At 39.9% G+C, this 12,813-nt stretch overlaps 1 long non-coding RNA gene across 2 annotated transcripts in view; it reads right to left on the bottom strand.

The window, feature by feature from the left end:
* Positions 1 to 12,813, bottom strand: part of LOC139039914 (uncharacterized) — a 174,536-nt gene that overhangs the window by 93,273 nt on the left and 68,450 nt on the right. For both annotated transcript variants that reach the window (XR_011493274.1, XR_011493273.1), the window contains exon 2: positions 10,315 to 10,505. This is a non-coding gene — a long non-coding RNA (uncharacterized lncRNA). The remainder of the gene's footprint in view (positions 1 to 10,314; positions 10,506 to 12,813) is intronic.

Below are 12,813 nucleotides of genomic sequence, written 5' to 3'. Positions count from 1 at the left end.
AGACAGGCTAAGCCTTAAAACTCATCCAAACATGGAAGTGGGCTGAGGCAGGGTCGATTACAAGACTATCTTCAACTTCATTTTGCTCCTAGACAATTAGTTTGCAGGTTGAGCGGCATTTACTAATAGGACTAAGGTTGACAAAGCCATTAAAAACACGTTGAGTTAGAAGAAAAAAGCAGGGTAGGTTGAAAGCCTTTGAGAAAAATCCAGATACCTCTCAACATATGGCTGTTTTTAAACGTAAAAGTTTTGTTTTGTTTTTTAAGTGGTTTCTCCTTGCCTACAACCAGAATCTTACCACACTTTACTGTGGAATAATCGGGGTAGTGTTCTTAGGGCAGCCAGCTCCTTGCCTTATGCTATGTGCACTGTGTCCTCTGTCCCTCAGGAACTCTGTAGCCTTGAAGAGCTCGTAAGTGATGGGGCATTCAGCAGGTATTAGACTGTCCTGGGCGAAGCTCTGTTCTTAGTGAGGGATTTGTAGCTCAAGTGAAAGACAGCAGTGGGGTTGTGGAGGGCATTATACCTACCAGGACAGGAAGTCTTCTCACTGTGGAAGAGCCATCTAGGGACCACTAGGGCAGAGGAGGCTTGCAAAAGAGCTAAGCGCCACTAGAGGAAATGCCTAGGTCAGAAAATGAGAAGCAAGAAGAGAATGGACTCTGGAGTCAGAGCCAATTTTGAATCCTAGTTCTGTTTCTTTTGAGCTGGGTTGATTTCTCTCTCTGAGCCTTAGTCTCCTTATTTTTAAAATGGTAATAGTAATAATAATATCTATCTAATTGGGTTGTTGGAAGATTTAAATATTCAATCATGTCAAGTGCCTAGAACAGAGCCAGGCATTCAGTAGACCTCAATAAAGGAGTCTTTCTTACTGTGCATTTGACAGAGTGTCCTATGCAACGGCTGTCCAAATCCCTAGCAGTTGTCAGTCTTCAGATACAGCCTCCTGAGGACAAGGAACATGGGAGTTTATGATCTGGCCTATATACAGCCCCAAGATATGAAGGCTTTGGGTACTGAGCACAGATTCCCAAATGCCAGAACTAGGGGAAAACTGAGAAAATGTCTAGGATGCGTACTTTTTCAAAAATGTTTTTTAGACACAGCCTCTGTCCTTCAAACAAAAAGTTTCTGCAGGAATTCAATATAAAAAGAATGGGGCTAATTTGGTTGGAGTTGGGGTGGTGGGGCACAACAGGAACTACTTACTTACTACTCACAGCCATCCCTGCAGTGATACCCTTGAAACACATCCACAAGACCCCCAAGTCCTCAGATAACATGGTTAGAAAACCAATGGCCTGCTACACGCTCCCATTTTATAAGAGGACAGGCCAAAGCCCAGAAAGCAGTCACTGCCCAAATGGTATTCAAGGACCGAGTATAGAGCCAGGTCTAGAACCCAGGTCTCTTTGCCATATGACGATATAGTCAGCCCCAATGATATCACAAAGGAGAGAGAAGAAATTTGTCTTTTCTTCTCCCCAACCTACCTAGTTCATACCTTCTTTTCCCCGTCATCTCTCAGTTATCCAGCGCCCTCATTCAAACCTTTAACTGACAAGTATTTCCCCTCCACTCCAGTCTGCCCTCCCCAAAGTATCCCATTCTTCAAAATTTTTCAGTCTCTTCTTCCCTCTCAAAACTTATTTGCCCTCTCTTTTGTTCCTTCAAGACCCTGCTTACTACCGATCAACATGCTGATAAACCAAGCAGTAAAAAGATATTTTGGGTTGTTGTATATTACCCAAATAATTTCTATAAGTATATCTTAACAATAACCTTCTAGAAACCCTTTAAAAAAAAAAACTCTAGGGGTCGGCGCCATGCTTAGTCGTTAAAGTTTCATGCGCTCCACTTTGGCGGCCTGGGTTCACAGGTTCAGATCCCAGGTGCGGACCTGCTCCACTCATCAGCCATGCTGTAGAGGCATCCCACATACAAAAGAAATACAGGAATATTGGCACAGATGTTAGCTCAGGGCAAATCTTCCTCACCAGAAAAAAAAAAAAAAAGAAAGAAAAACTCTAACAGGAGAGTCATGTTGACCACTAGAAAGTTTTAGACATGCATTCTTTTAAATCACACCATGCCTTACCTTACAGTACTAGAATCACTCTGCCAGCAACATCAATCACTTTGGCCACACTTTTGATCCAGACCATGCTCCCATCTCTCCCTCACCTCCAAACCCAGCCAATGTACTACTATTGGTGATTATCATAAGGATAAGTCAGAGGTAAAAGACTAGAAGGAGAAAGTGGAAACTGAACTAAATACACCAAAAAGAAATCTGCTACCACAACTCCAACTGAACTTTCCACAAAAACAGTCCCCATCCACTGTTCTCAAGCACCTGACATATAACTATGCCCAAGCAGCACAAAAATCACAGGCACTTTGATTGGACAGACTGCTGCAGAAATAACTGGCAGACAGAAGACTCAGGTTCTAGTCCCAACTCTGCCATTAACCAGGTGTATAGACATGGAAAATTCTCATTACCTCTTTAAGTTCACATCTCCTCAACAGTAAAATGAAAAGAGGGATTATAATTACTCTAAAGTCCCTTCAGATCTAATTTAATATGATTCTGCCATTCTTCAAGGTATTCACCTTATGGGAAAGATAGTAGAGACAGCTGGTCTCCAAGAATGTGTACTCCTCCTTCTATAGCTTCCCCTTCTCCACCGGGAAGCAGCAGCCAACCAGGATTTCTCCTCCCAGACACCCTTGCGTCTAGGTGCAGCCATGAGACTTGTTCTTCCCAAAAGAATATGAATACAAGTGATGCATACACTTACAGGCAAGGCAATTAAGACACAGATATTCCTTTTCCACACTCTCTTCCCCTACCTCTGGCTGGATGCAGAGGATTCTGAGGGCTTAGGGGAGGCAAAGTCACAAAACAGAAGGAGCCTGCGTCCCTGAATCACCATGTGGAGGAAGCTGACACTAATGAGGCACATGCACACTGAACTATTACATGAATAAGAAGTAAACTTTTGTCGAGTGAAGCCACTGTAATTTAGTAGATTATTTGCTATCAACAGCTAGTATTACACTAACTACCACAAAAAGCACAGAGTTCTGTGAGATTTAGAGCCACAATACAATTTGAAAAGTATTTATGCAAAGCAGTAGGCTAAGAGCTGGTGAGATTAAACAATGAGAAAAATAGAGTCCTTTCCCAGGCTCAATCCTAGTAGAGCATAGAGACATGTATTCAAGTTCCTAAGTTATGAGGCAAAATGATATAAATTCCATAAGAAAGGCAAAGATCTGTAGAGACGGGAGAGAAGGAGAATGAATAAAGGCCACCAACTCACCTCACTGAAGACTGTTCTGGAAAACATCCAAGTGAACCATAATTATTTCCCAGATTGAGTTGAAATTGTGTTTCACTTAAGTCATATCTCCTGATACTCAGGGTGACCCATTCTGCCCTCTGGTTAACACGCTTGGTTTGGAGGTAATGGCTGCTCTCCGATATACCATGACTCCCAACATGCCCCATGCTCAGCCCAGGCACAAAGAATGTTATTAGCCCAGAGCTGTAGTTCATCCTTTCCTAACTGTCTAATTCTCATAGATGAAGGAATACGACATGTCAGGCCCATCCACTACCCAGAGGGACTGGCGGGAAATACAATTACCATCATGGGAAAGCACTCTAAAAGGACTGATCCCAAGGTATTTCAAATTTGCTAACACCTCTGAAAAGAGAACAGTTGGATATCAGGTGGTCACCAGCCACTGAAAGTTACTGTAAACTACTCAGGGGTTGAGAATATTGCCATTTATTACTTGAGGACTTGTCAAAGTATTATTTTCATTACACTAATAAATACTGTAAATGTCAAAAGAAAAAATATTCTAAGCTCTGGAATTTGTCTTATCTAAATCTATATGATCTGGAAATATTTAAAAGGGAGCTCTGTAATACAAAACAGATACAGAAAGGGTCCGGAGGAAAGCCCTTGGGAAATGCCTAACTATTAATTACACATTAAACTGAAAGTCTCTTTAATAGCAATTGCCTATGCTGCAAAGAACAAAGCCAAATGTATTCCAGGAGAAGGAGTAGAGAAGCCTAGTTCTTTCACTCCTTCAAGTAAAGACCCTTTAAAGATGAAGCAAAATTGTGATAGGTATTGTTTAGATTGCAGGGAGAGGGGAGGAGAAGCTTGGGGATTTTTGTTTCTCAAATTCAAAAGAAAAAGACAGAATAATTCTGAATTTTTACTGTAATCATGAACATAAATTAAATCTAAATAAAGATTTGTATGATGAATACTCCAAACTGGAAAATTTGCCAAGAAGACTCTCACTTCCTACAAACCTGTCTAGAAGCCCTCTTCTCACATGGAACCCATGCCATATACCAAAATATTTTAATTTTAAATCTAAAAAGGAAAAGAAAAATAACATAATATGACCATTCAAAGGTGAGTTTCATATATATATATATATGCATGGATGAATGGATCAGGCTTTTTGAGAATATCTGCTTTGACGTAGTTTGTAACTATGTGACATGTGTTCTCTGAATTATTTTACAGAAAAGATATTATATCATTACTAAGCAGCAATACTGATGACGCAGATTGAATCAGTCAAATTCAGAATGAAGATGAATGCACTGGCATACAGAGGGCACAGTCGGACCTAGTTTGCAAACAGATCAAAAAAGATCTCAAACTCCCCACGAAAGTCCAGCAATTTACCTGCACCACCACAGCTAAGCCCAGTTCTGCTCTGCACTTTTCCAAGAGCCATAACCACCCACAATGATGCATCCTTGGGCACCAGTGGAAGCCCCATAACAGCTAACATACTATACCGGGCCTATAAAGCCTGTTTTTAAGTTTGTTTATCTTTATTTATGTGCTGAATTCCCCCACAGCCACCTCTATGAGGCCCTTAGGTGCTCCTTTCCAAAGCTGGTGCAATCCTTGCTTTTCCTTTGGCTTTTGCCATTCAAATCTAGGTCTCTGCCCATGAGTCCCTGGTAGCCAGCTGGTTCTTGGGTACCTGATTGGCAGAAACCACTTACCCTCTTATTCCATGCTACCTGGCTTCTTCCTGCCACAAGGAGGTTTCCCCAAGGCTGATGGAAGGCATTTCACACAGGATGAGCAATTATTTGTGTTGTGTTTTACCACTGAGTCTCTTTACTGTTCTCCCAGGCAGATCTGACAGAGATCCTCTGAACAGCTGGAAAGAATGTGAACTTGGGGAAGTTTCTAGTCAGTTGCTTCACTGGCTGTGATTATGGCACTGATAATGAAACACAAACCAAAATTTTTTTTAATCTACTCATTTCTCCAAAAGGTATTTCTGCCAGTTATACATATATTTTTTACCTGTAATAAAATGTTAGTAATAAAACAAGTATTCTTAAAGTGTAAGACATTGTTGAAAACACTTTTCAGACCCTTCCAATTTGTTACATATAGGTAGTGAGTAAAACTGAAATGATGAATTGCTTCCATATTAAGATTAGTTATAAAACTAATCTTACCTTGAACCATATTTAAAATTGTGGTGGTAGATTGATAGTAGAAGGAATATAAAGCTTAGTCTGGTGGTGGTTCTCCTAACAAAACACACAAAAAAACTTCAGGAGAGAAAATGATAGGTTGACAAATGAGCAATTTATATCATGTATTCCAGAAACCTGGACATGGAGAAACTTCCCATTATGCATTTGGCCCTATTGGCAGGGCCTCAGCCCATAGAGGGACCTCTCTGGTTAGCATGAATTGAATGCCCTTGGGTCAATTCCTGTTTCTCCAACCACTGCAAAGACCAAGGACTGAATGATGAGTTCTTAGTTGAATGGTCAGTCCATTTTGCTCATTTCAACTCTTCTAACACTAAAGTTGGATAGATTTTTTTTTGGCAATCAATTAATTGATCTGTATTTCCAAGGAGAAATAAACAAATTGATGTCAAAAGGAGGAGGAGGTACAGCCTACACAAAGTAAAAATGAATTCTAACATAAGTACTAATTCAGACTCTATAAGAATATATAAGTAAAATATATGACTATAAAGCAAAAGAATATAAAGTAAGTAAAGAGTGTATAAATAAAATATTCAGAGCTTAAAAGTATGTTAGCATATATACTTACATAAGTAAATAAAGTAATAAGCATAGAGTATACAAGTAAAGCATATAAGCCTAAAGTTATATAAGTATATAAAAGTATATAAATATTAATTCAGACTATCAAAACAATGATTTCTTCAATATTTAGGTGTTTGTGAGAATTCTTCAACCCCTTTCGGGGAGAGGGGAGGGGAACTGTTACAGATATCTACAAATGAACCAATCACCTGTCCCCTTTACTCTACCTCTATAGACACAGCTCGTACAGACAAAATCATTGGGAAAAGCTAGACCACAGACAGCTTTTCTTGTAAATGGCTCCTTTTGTTTGCACAACATTTATTTACTTATTTATATAACTTTAACGCTGTAAGAAACTTGACAAGAAATGAAATCTCCACTTATGATGTGGTTTTGTACCTCACCCAAATTTTATGCAGAAAAAAACATTGAAAAATGTGTCAAAAGAAAGTGATGTAAAAAGGAAACTGATCTACAACATTTCTAATTTGTATGCTACGTTCAGAATATCAACTAATTTTAGTAAAATAGATTGTATTTTGCTGAAATCCTCACCAGTTCCCCATAAATTTCTAAGAAAAAAACATGAGGAAATCCATTTCATCTCAGAGTATTCCTGGTGTTCCTGACTTCTCAGTTTCAAACCAAACTTGAACCTTTTGGGGTTCAAGCTTGTTTTCTTTCAGTGATACATGGTTTCCTGTTTATAAAAAAAAAAACAAAAATCCTTAAAAACCTTATAAAAGCTCAAAAGGCTTCTTGGACCTGGAATCCTTCTTGCAGAACAACATTTTGATGAGTTAATTGTAAATAAATCTGAAACATATGATCAAATTTCCATTAAAATGCACATGAGTTTAAAAATTATAAGGAAAAAAAATTCTGGGCAAAACAAGTTTTATGCTTTTGCTGACCCCATAGCACTTGAAAAGTGGTCGGGTGTGTCTAAATCATTGCTGAGTTTGCCATCAGTACGTGAATATACCTTTCCAAGTTTCTAATGTAATCTCATCGTTTTAGTGCACCATTCATCACCCGAGAGCTTTGCCACAGAAACAAATGCCAATATGATCTTCATCCGGCCATCTGGCATGCCCTCAGCTTGCACCCCAGAGCCTAGGCCGCCCACCACCTCCTGAGGGAATGGGTCCAGACCAGGATGTGCTAAGCCCAGAGCTACCCTAGGAGAAATGGGCTATCCCCAACAGCTCAGAAAATGGAGAAGTGTACGTGATGGAGAAAAGGACAGAGGTCTTAGCCCTCTATACCAAGGAGATATCTTGGGAGACCCCATGAAGAAAAGAACTGGGTTTTCAACACATTGGTTGAAGTAAAAGGACTATTTTTGTCATTTGTCCCTCTTTCCTGTACACTAGCTTAAACTCTCCTTTTGGTTTGCTTCAGCAATTATTGGCAGTGAATCAAAGAAGTACTGTAAGACCATGGACCTCAATTCTCAAACTAAACATGGAAAGTAAGCAAGGAGAGTTAGAGGTAAGTATTCAAAGCATGATGGGCATGCTCACTTTCCTAAGGACATGTTCCTTATGATGCCCCACATTGCCTACATCACGGAAAGAACCCTCAAAGGAGTTTCCAAAAGTAAATGTCAGTGTCTCCAGGTGTTCCGTAAAATCTGAGTATTGGAGAGCCAGGAGTGGCCTCACATACTGTCTGTTGTCTCTAATCTGTCCCCAGTTTACAGGTGTGGAAACTGATACCCAGAGAAGCTGAAGAGACTCACACACATCACACAGTTACGTGGTAATATGTCTCATAAGCCTGGGCCCAGAGCTATCTTCACTGCACCAGGCTGGCAGTTTGCCTCTAGCACCTGGTAGTTTGGTGGTTTATCTGTTTAAGAGTCACAGTGAGAGTTCACCTCACACCTGTTAGGACGGCTATTATCAAACAGACAAGACAGAACAAATGTTGGCAAGAATGTGGAGAAAAGGAAACCTTTACATGCTGTTAGTGAGAATGTAAAGTGGTACAACCATTATGGAAATCAGTATGGAGTTTCCTCAATTTAAAATAGAGTACTCCACTGCAGTCTCTTGAGAGAGAACTAAATTAACATCATAAGATTGCTAGACCCTAAATCAGTTCAAATTCAAAGAAAGAGTTCTGGTTAAACATGGATTATTGACAACATGTATTCATCTCCTCTTCCTACCAAAACCCAAATAAAATACAGCAAAGGAATTTTTCAAAAAATGTATTAACGCATAAAGACAATGGGGAGATTTCAGCAGGCAAAACATTTACACCGATTTTGGAAAGATGGAGTTTGAGGAGTGATGTGCAACTTAGCAAAGCAAGAGAAATTATAAAAATTGTAATTTGAGAGTCTATGGAGGTCACGATCCCAGTGAGAGTTGCATCAATTTCCTCCACAGAACTTTTGAGAGGGTCACCATTCGGAGGCACAGGCCCACAGGAGGTAGCTATGAAATTTTACTTTCATAATTCCTGCCTGGGCAGACTAGGAGAAAGGACCTGTCTGTCTCCAAGTAGGTCCTTTCCCCGAGTCCACTCAGGCAGAGGACTGGCCTGGCCCCAACTCCTGCCAGACTCCACAATCTTCTTCTCTGCGGAAACCAACTTACAGAGGTCCCAGAATCAGTGGCACCAAACACAAAGGAAGGAAGAGATGGCCTGTGGAGGTAAAATTAAAAATAGAACTACCATATGATCCAGCCATCTAACTTATATAACCAAAGGAAATGAAATCAGCACCTTGAAGAGGTATCTGCACCCTCATGTTCACTGTAGCATTATTCACAAGAGCCAAGACATGGAAACAACTTAAGTGTCCATCAATGAATAAATGGAGAAAGAAAATGTGATATAGATACACACACACACACACACTGGATTATTATTCAGCCGTAAAAAAGAAAAAAAATCCTGCCATTTTTGCTAACATGAATGAATCTGGAAGGCATTATGTCAAGCGAAATAAGCCAGACAGAGAAAGAAAAATATTGTATGGTATCACTTATATGTAGAATCTAAAAAAACAAGTCTGAACTCATAGAAACAGTAGAACAGTGGTTGCCAGAGGCTAAGGGATGGGAGAAATGGAGAGAAGTTGGTCAAAGGGTATAAACTTTCACTTATAAGATGAACAACTTCTGAGGATCTAATGTACAACATTGTGATTATACTTAATACCATATTATATACTTGAAATTTTATAAGAAAGTAGATCTTAAGCATTCTCAGAGCACACACACCAAAAGGCAACTATGCGAGGCGATGGATCTGTTAGTTGCACTAAACATTTCACAATTTACATGTATATCAAATCATCACATTGAACACTTTAAATATGTACATTTATATTTTTCAATTATACCTCAATAAAGCTGGGGAAAAAGAAATGACAAGATAGGAATTTGAGGCTAGATAGGAGAATGATCTGGGTTAAATGACAGCTCAGTGTACTCCTGACCATCTGTAGAAAGGAAGAGAGCAACTGTCTGGAGAACTCAGAGCAGGTGGCTATTTAAATGGAGATTTTGTCCTGGGAAGACACAGCGTGTTTCGTCAGCCACAACAGCAAGTCTCTTTCAAAATTAAATCCAATGTCATGGACAGAGATTGGTATTCATCAATGGATAGGTGGGACACAGGACCCTGAACCATGCTGGGTGTCACTGAAGAATGAAATCGGCAGCAGAGAAAGCATATCTAACGTTTTAAAATAATAATAAAGTGGAGGGGGGATGTCTTCACACAAGGGTTCGTGCATACCTTAGGAAGTAACAAGAAAGAAGGTAGCCCCTCTTTCCTCCTCTGAAGAGCTCTCTGCAGTGCTCTCTAGAGTCAAGAATAGAGAATGGAGCCCAAGGTGATGATGTGGCAAAACCTACAGTGGCTAAGATCCCTCTGAGGTTTATGCAATTCTCTACTTGCAAGTCAGCATCCTTCATAAACTGTATTCACCTTTTCGGAAAACTATTTGCAAAGTTGGCTATAAGTTTAGGTAAAATATGTCACTACCCTTTACAAAAGCTCTAGAAAAACCTACAGATCAAAAATACCTCCCTCCTTCACCCTGATCTAATGCCTAGAATGGCACTCTTAAAGTGTTTCAGTTATCTATGGCTGCATAGCAAATCATCCCAAATATTAGTGGCTTAAATAAACAATAATCATTTTATTACCTCACAACTCTGGGCCAAGCTGCGCAGGTCTTCCCATTCTTATGACGCTGCTGGGGCTGCAGTCATCTGGAACCCAATTAGGCTGAACCATCAATGTCACATGGCTGGCAGTTGAGGCTACTTTTCAACCAGAAAGTCCACATGTGGCCTTTCCATGTGGCTTGGGCTTCTCATCTCATGGCAACTGTGTTCTGAGAGATGATAACACAAGAATGAATATTCCAAGTGGGACGACATGGAAGCTGCCAGTCCTCTGAAAGGCTGGGCCCAGAACAGGCAAAGGGTCACTTCCACTGTATCCTATTAATCATAGAGCCACTGGTCCAGCCCAGATTCATGGAGATGGAGAAATAAGTCCTTCCTCTCAGTAAGAGAAGTGACAAAGAATTGGTGGCCATCTTTAATCTATCACAGAACCTCATTCTTTATTCTGTATTTTTATCACATGTATAAAAGCAGATATACATAGTAATGGAAATATGTTAGCTTTGCACAAAACCATCATTGCAGTTCAGTATAAATGTTGCTTGAGTCCTTTCCTGAGAGATAGTTCTATGGGAATAAGGGTATGACACATCAAAAGCATGGCCCCAATTCTTCACCTCTTTGCATATCCATGCCCTTGGTCATTTAATTTGGCAACGCCCTTCATTCTGATTCTTTTTTCTTTTTTTTTTTTAAAGATTGACACCTGGGCTAACAACTGTTGCCAATCTTTTTTTTTTTTTCTGCTTTATCTCCCCAAACTCCCACTGTACACAGATGTATATCTTAGCTGCCGGTCCTTCTAGTTGTGGGATGTGGGACGCCTCCTCAACGGGGTCTGACGAGCCGTGCCATGTCCGCGCCCAGGATCAGAACCCTGGGCCACAGAGCTGGCCCCTCACTCTGATTCTGAGCTCATCCATGTGATTTGCTTTGGCCAATGAGATTTTTAGCAAATGTGACGCAAGATTTGAAAAGCACTTCACAGTCGAGTTTTCCCTCCCTCTTGCACCCCTGCCAACACCATAAGACCATGCCTGGACTCACCTGCCAGAAAATAAGAGACACCTGGCAAAGACAATTGCCCCAGCTGAGGTCATCTTAGATCACTGAACAACCCACTGCCTCCCAGATAGGTGAGCAAGCCCAGCCAAGATTAGCAGAACCCTCTAGCTAATCCCCAGCTGACCCCAGAATGAGCAATAAATGCTAATTATATTACTGATGTTGTATAGTTGTTTGTTACTTAGTACTAATTTTGCCAATAGGTAACCAATACAGCAAGTGTTGGAACTAGAGACGTCTGAGAATGGCCAAGCTTATCAAGAAAGAGAAAAAGAAGACAAATCAAACCTGATGCACTTTCAATTTTTGCCCTGTTGCCATGTACAATTATTAAATATCTAATAGACTGAACTATAAATATTTCACAGAAGTGATTCATTTGCAGCAGGGAATCATTTGGCACCCAGAGAGTGGGGCTTACAAACAGCTTGTGATGACAACAGGAAAGTGCAAAGAAAGAGCTCCATTCGGTTTTTCTGGAATCAGTCACATCCATGGGCACTTGGGGCTGGATGCAGCTCAGCAGAGCCCAGAGCAAAATGACAAATGAGGCCACTGGGTGCATGTACACCAGAGGGAGCCCTGACCTTTGGCTACAGTTCACTAACGAGATTGAGGTTTCTCCTTGAAAATCTGGGCAACAGCTTTGAGAATCCTTCCAGGGATTTAGTCCCAAGTTTAACAGGCAGATGTAAAGGTTCCTTTTGTCTGAGTTTGGGTGTTTTGCAAGGTTTTAGCCATTGAGCTTATTTATTTTCTCTGCCATAAATTACAAGCATAATGTGTGTGTGTATAATATATGCGTATAAGTATATAACTATATACACATCTGTGTGTCTGAATATATATCTATCTCAATCCATGTGAGTATACTGGGGTAAGTCCTATAGGAGCTATAATAAATAATGGGAAATGCATGGAGACCTTAAAAAAATGGTAATAATCCATGATTCACATTGTCTGTCACAACCACACAGAAATTATAGCCTCCTTGCAGGTGCACTTTTACAGATATTGCTATCTTTTCTTTCCAGAAAACAGCCTCTGTTATCACAATGATTGTAAATTGTCTTATTATGTAACACACTGCTCTGAGCTTAGGCAATCCACTTTTAACAAGAGGTTCTCATCAGTGGATGGCTTTTGTCCATTGTAGATATACCCCTAAAATGTGTAACCACTGTAATGTATAAGCACTACAGTTAACCATAAATTTAAGAATAATAAAATAAATTGAATTCTCATGGTAACATTAAATTATTGCATTTTAGCCCCCTTGCTTTCATTTAAAATCTGTAATTAAATAAAATATGTATGTAGTCACACAAATGAACAAATGGTTATGCAACCAATAACAAAACAGATTCCCATTCCTTTTCCTAGACATGACGTGTGTGTTTTATTTGATACATGGTGCTACAAGGTCACAAAAATAAACATCAACATAAA

This window comes from Equus asinus, chromosome 12 (assembly GCF_041296235.1).
Source record: "Equus asinus isolate D_3611 breed Donkey chromosome 12, EquAss-T2T_v2, whole genome shotgun sequence".
Taxonomy (NCBI): domain Eukaryota; kingdom Metazoa; phylum Chordata; class Mammalia; order Perissodactyla; family Equidae; genus Equus; species Equus asinus.
This window is presented reverse-complemented; position numbering and strand designations above follow the sequence as displayed.